This window comes from Ovis aries, chromosome 23 (genome assembly GCF_016772045.2).
Source record: "Ovis aries strain OAR_USU_Benz2616 breed Rambouillet chromosome 23, ARS-UI_Ramb_v3.0, whole genome shotgun sequence".
In the NCBI taxonomy this organism is placed as follows: domain Eukaryota; kingdom Metazoa; phylum Chordata; class Mammalia; order Artiodactyla; family Bovidae; genus Ovis; species Ovis aries.
The window spans coordinates 51,320,303-51,326,338 of NC_056076.1; the positions used below are offsets into that span (position 1 = coordinate 51,320,303).

General features: G+C 42.7%; 1 non-coding gene across 1 annotated transcript; it reads right to left on the reverse strand.

Annotated features, from left to right (window-relative positions):
• Positions 1 to 525: 525 nt before the first annotated feature.
• Positions 526 to 597, reverse strand: TRNAC-ACA (transfer RNA cysteine (anticodon ACA)). Its single transcript has one exon. It is a non-coding gene; the product is annotated as a tRNA-Cys (tRNA).
• Positions 598 to 6,036: the final 5,439 nt, after the last annotated feature.

A 6,036-nucleotide genomic window follows, 5' to 3' on the forward strand; every position in this document is an offset into this window, starting at 1 on the left:
GAGGTTGGTTTGGGGAGACTCTAATGATCTCTGCTGTTTCTCTTTGATATAGAGAAATATTAAAGGCTGTTTTGATTGTCCCAGTGGACATAATCGTTGGAAAGGGCAGAGTCAGTGATGGCCAAGTAATAAAGGAACCCTGGACAACACGAAGGGCCCTTGGTCCTAGTCTTCATTCCATCAATTGCTGTGTACCTGGCTATCTTTTTTTTTTTTTAATGTCTAGATATCTTTGTCCTCATCTGTAAAATGGGAAGCTTTTACTGAAGAATGTTTAGGATTCATAACACAAGTGTACTTTATAGCCTACAGATAACCTCAACATTTCAGGATCAACATGAATATGAGTTTGACACTCTTTATTCCCTGTTTAACTTTAAACATATTGAAAGTGAAAGTGAAATCCCTCAGTCATGTGCAACTCTTTGAGACCCCATGGACTGTAGCCTACCAGGCTCCTCCATCCATGGAATTTTCCAGGCAAGAAATACTGGAATGGGTTGCCATTTCCTTTTCCAGGAGACCTTCCCGACCCAGGGATTGAACCTGGGTCTCCTGCATTGTAGGCAGATGCTTTACCGTCTGAGCCACCAGGGAAGTCCCATTGGGTGTAGTTTAATTCAGGCCTTGTTAACTGCAAGAACAGAAACCTATCAGACTAGTCCAGAGATAAAGGGAGATTATTGAAGGACTGCAAGGAACTCTACGGAAGGCATCCCAGGATAAGAGGTGAAGTTCTGCCAGGCCACAGCGGAGCTGTGAGAGTCAGGAACAGAGCCGCCCCACTCCAGAGTTTCTCAGCACTGCTTTGGTTGGGCATTTGGTCTGTTCCTCTGCTTTCTGCTACAGACAGGTCGATTTCTTCTAGTTAATTTTGAATTTGTAGCTCCCTTGTAATTCTGAGCTGTCTTTGCACAGTGCTGATGCTGATTAAACCTTATGACTTTTTTTGCTATTTTGAAATTTTATTTTATATTGGAGTATGATTGATTTACAATCTTGTGTTAGTTTTGTCTCTACAGCAAAGTGATTCAATTATACACATACACACATCTATTCTTTTTCAAATTCTTTTCCCATTTAGGTGTTATAGAATATTGAGCAGAGTTCCCTGTGCTATACACTAGATCCTTATTGGTTATCTATTTTATTTATAGTTAGTGTATATATGTTAATCCCAACCTCCTAATTTATATCTCTTCTCCCATCTTTCCCCTTGGGTAACCATATGTTTGTTTTCTAAGTCTGTATAAGCTCTATGATGTTTAACTAAAAGATCTGATACCTTCTATGATCCAACTTCTTTAGCCCTTTAGAAATCTTCTTCTTCTACAGCCTGAAGAAGGGAGTGCCCAATTTGAGTCAGGCATCCATCCTGGGTCCCACCAGTGGTGGCCAGGGGCCATGCAGTGCTCAGAGTCACTCCTGTCACGGGCTGTGTGTGGGGTATAGAGGCATTGAGACAGTGATGGGCATGTATACTAAAGGTCTAAGGAAATCCAATCTAGGGGCCCTGGGGCTTGAGTGGACCTTCATCTCATTTATAAAAATCCACTGGAGAGATTGGGGGTGGGCAGACACTAAAGAGGCTCCTAGTCAATCTTTGCTCAGCAATACTCATTAAAGACCCTCACAGACAGATGACATCTGTGTGTTCAGTAATCTATACAGAGTGCCTGGTGGGGCACTTACCACTGAGCGCGTGCCGTGTAATTTACGACTCCCCTCTCAGTCGAGCTGTAAAAATAAAATGTCCTTTTATCCAGCGATATTTAGGGGAAATGGGATGGGCCTTTGAATTCCAAATAAGGGCAAGCTGTTTAGGGGTTGAAGCTGGAGGTCAGAAAAATCTCAGGTGACTGTCTAGCCTTGAGGGGTGGATAGAATTCACGCAGGATACAGAGAGAGAGAAGTGAAGAATGCAGTCAGATTTCAGGGACAGAAAGAGAAAGAGAGGCCAGCTGCTGAGCTTTATGGAGCAGAGAGCAGGCCATTTCTGGTTGGGGTAGGGAGTTTGCCAAGTAGATAGCAAAGGCCCTAATGCTTCAGGATGGAAGGCTCGCCCAAGGACTGTTTGTGAGTTGGGTGATCGGTAGAGCAGTTCCTTGATAGGCAGGCTCCTAGGTGGTCACTGAGCATGACTTGACTCAGAAATACTGTCAGTGGCCCCGTTTGCCATGAGGTCCAGCACAGAAGGCACCTGATGCCCTGGCACTTAGATGATTTAGAGGCTTATTAGGTAAGCAATGAAAAGGTATTTAAAGCACTACTTCTCAGAAGAAAGACTTCCTGAAGGCAGGTAGATTCCCTGGTAGCAGATGAGAGCTGGCTAGCAGGCATACTTATGACCTAGAGAGTGAACATAAAGGGTTCCACACTAAGACTGCTCTGTTGAGATAAAATAGATCATATTGCCAAAGAGTTTTTAAGAATGGAAAAGTTCATTATAAAGGCTTGTCAGATACAAAACTTATTTTTTTTTCTCTAAATTATTCCATCACTTAAAAGTCTAGTGTGTCCTGAGTTTCACAGGTGCTTATGTTTCTTACTGAATATAGGATTCCCCACCTTGGGGATGATAGAGGTGGATACACTATCTCTCTTGGGTCATGCTGTTGTGAAACACACACAGCCCTGTGTATCAGTTATCCGTTGCTGTGTAACAAATTACTCCAAACCTAGCAACCTAAAACAATGAACATTTATTCAGTTACTGAGAGTGAGGTATCCAAGAATGGCTTAGCTGAGTGGTTTTGGTACAGGGTCTCTAATGAGGTTGCACTTAAGCTGTTGGCTGGGACTAGTTATCTGAAGGCTTAACTCGGGCTAAAGGGTCCACTTCCGAGCTCATTCACATGGTTTTTCATGGTTCTTTGCTGGCTTTTGGCTGGAGACATCATTTCCTCACCACATGGACCTCTCCTAGGTGGCCTGAGGCCTCCTAATATGTCTTGAGAAGTGAGAAAGGAAGAGTGAGAGGGAGATACAGAGAGAGAGGACCCCTCAAGACTGAAGCCAGTCTTTTTTATCATCTAATCTTATAAAGAATGTGCCATTATTTCTGCTGACTGCTATAGGTCACACAGCCCAATCCTGGCACAATATGCCTTGGTCCAGGGACCAGCTGGTCATCTTGGAGGCTAGCTATCATATCATGAAGCTTTGGGTGAGATAGCTAACTTCTTTCAATCTCCTCTTCCCCTCCATTAAACAGGAATAAAGACATGAGCTAGAAGTGCTGATTTCATGGGGTTTTACAGAGGATCGAGTCAGGTGATGGATGAGAAAGCCCTTTGTAAACTGTAAAATCTACTGGATGAAAAAGTTGATACGTGATCCGGAGGTGAGAACTAAAAGGCAAAAAACAGTGGAAAATTCCAGCCCAGCAGAGGGGAATCCTGAGTTCTCTTATGCCATAAAACCCTTCCCCTTCTCACAGACACTCTAAGCCCCGCTAGGGCTTGGCAGATGGAGACTATGTGGAGTTTGGGGTTGGAGTGCTTTTTTTTTTTTCCTTTGAATAATAAACTTCATGTTTCCGAGGAAAATAAATGAAGAAACAAGGCTTCCTGCAAGGTTTAAAAGGTTTGAGGCCATCAGCTTGTTCTCACCATACAGTTTGTTATGTGTCAATTGTCAATGAATTTAAAACATGTGGATTCAATTTTGCTGAAATAGTTCCTCACTTGCAAAAATATATTTGGGGTTCCATTGAATGCAAGGACATTGAGTGTGTGATCTAATAAAAGTGCCCATGTCCTGAGCTCACATACCCCTTTTTCAGACCAGCATCAGAAGCAATCATTCTTGCCCACAAACTGGCTGGGCTTATTCCTCATTTGCATGTGTAAGGGTCATCTCTTGACATGATTAGAGCTGAGTTTAAGTACATAATTTTGACAAAAATATGCAAGATTGATTAGAAAGTAGGTACACACTGGTCAGAATGACCATCACCAAAAGAATCTACAAACAATGAATGCTGGAGAAGATGTTGAGAAAAGGGAACTCGCCTACACTGTTGGTGGGAATGTAAATTGGTGCAGCCACTTGGAGAACAGTAAGGAGGTTCCTTAAAAGACTGAAAATAGAACTCCATATGATCCAGCAATCCCACTCCTGGGCATACACCCAGAGAACCATAATCCCAAAGGATACTTGCACCCCAGCGCTCACTGTAGCCCTATTTGCCACAGCTAGGACATGGAAGAAACACAAATGTTCACTGAGGGAGGAACGGACAAAGAAGACACGGTACATATACACAATGGAAGGTTACTTAGACATAGAAAAGAATGAAATCATGCCATTTGCAGTGAAGTGGATGGATCTAGAGATTGTCTTATCATATGATATTGCTTATGTATGAAATCTAAGAAACGGGACGAAGGAACTTATTTACAAAACAGAAACAGAGAGTCACAGGTGTAGAAAGCAAAGTTATGGTTACCAAGGGGGAAGGGATGGATAAATTGGGAGACTTGGATTGGCCTGTACACACTATATAAAGTAGATCACTAATAAGAACCTGCTATATAACACAGGCTCAGATGGTAAAGAACCCACCTGCAACGCGGGAGCCCTGGGTTTGCTCCTTGGGATGGGAAGACCCTCTGGAGGAGGGCATGGCAACCCACTCCAGTATTCTTGCCCGGAGAATCCCCATGGACAGAGGAGCCTGGTGGGCTGCAGTCCATGGGGTCACAAAAGAGCCCGACATGACTGAGTGACTAAGCACACACATAAAGTGCAGGAAACTCTACTCAACCTCTGTAATGACCTATTTGGGAAAAGAATCCAAAGCAGAGTGTATATGTGTAACTGATTCACTTTGCTGTACTCCCAAATCTAACGCAATATTGTATATCAACTGTACTCTAATAAAAATTAGTTTAGAAAAAGGAAGTGGAGGGAGTGGGTAATGGTAAACTAGACAGTTACACCCAAATAACCATTGTGTTCAAGCCGCTAAAATAGCCAAGACAAATCTAAAAATTACTTTTAAAGTGTGGAGGAACTCAAAAGATAACGAGGAACCACAAACTATGTCTGCGATCTTGGCAGACACGGGAATCTAGAAAGATGAGATCATCTTTTAAGACCACTTTATATACACTATCATGTGTAAAATAGTTACTGAAAGTAGAAAAAAGAAATGAGAATCTAAAAATTAACACAGGCTGAGAAAGTAAAATCTGCCCCGCCATGTTGCCATCAGGTGGACATAGCCACAGATAAAGACAGCTGCAAAGTTTGTGGGAGACAGTGTTTCTCCAAGGACTTGCTGCCCTTGTAAAATGTCACAATGACTTCTTTCTTTAAGTGATCCCTGCTTTCTTACCTGTGAACAGTATTTTTTTTTTCCTCTGAAATCTTTTGTTACTTGAAATTATATCGACAAGAATGAAACATCTCACTTTTGCCCAAAGGATCTGAGCCACTTTGATAAAGAGAAGGAACCTCAAGCTTCAGTCTATTTGCAGAGTTTCAGGTAATTGGTTGCTAGACACAGCATTCCATATCTATCTTAACTTTTAGTTTCTAAGGAAACAGGACCCTGAATCCACTTTTCAGTCCAGACTTATTTTGCTGTGAGCCTGTCCAAGCACTGCTTCTTTTAAGTTTCAACTAAACTCCACCTTTCCCCCAAATTCTGTAACTTTGTCATTTCCGTTGTTTGGTGAGATGTTTACGGTTCTTCTGTCATTTCCCTGGTGGTGTGGTGGTGGTTTAGTTGCTAAGTGGAGTCTGACCCTTGCAAGCCCCTGGACTACAGCCCATCAGACTTCTCTGTCCATGGGATTGTCCAGGCAAGAATACTGGAGTGGGTCGCTGTTTCCTTCTCCAGGGGATCTTCCTGATCAAGGAACTGAACCCAGGTCTCCTGCGTTGCAGGAGGATTCTTTGCTGACTGAGCCAGCAGGGAAGCTGTATTAATCTGACTCTATAGAGCTGTGAGGTTTGCTGCTTGTTGTCTTACACTGATGGGTTAGTAGAGGAAGAAGTCATTTTTCCACTTCTGACAGTGACTAGAAG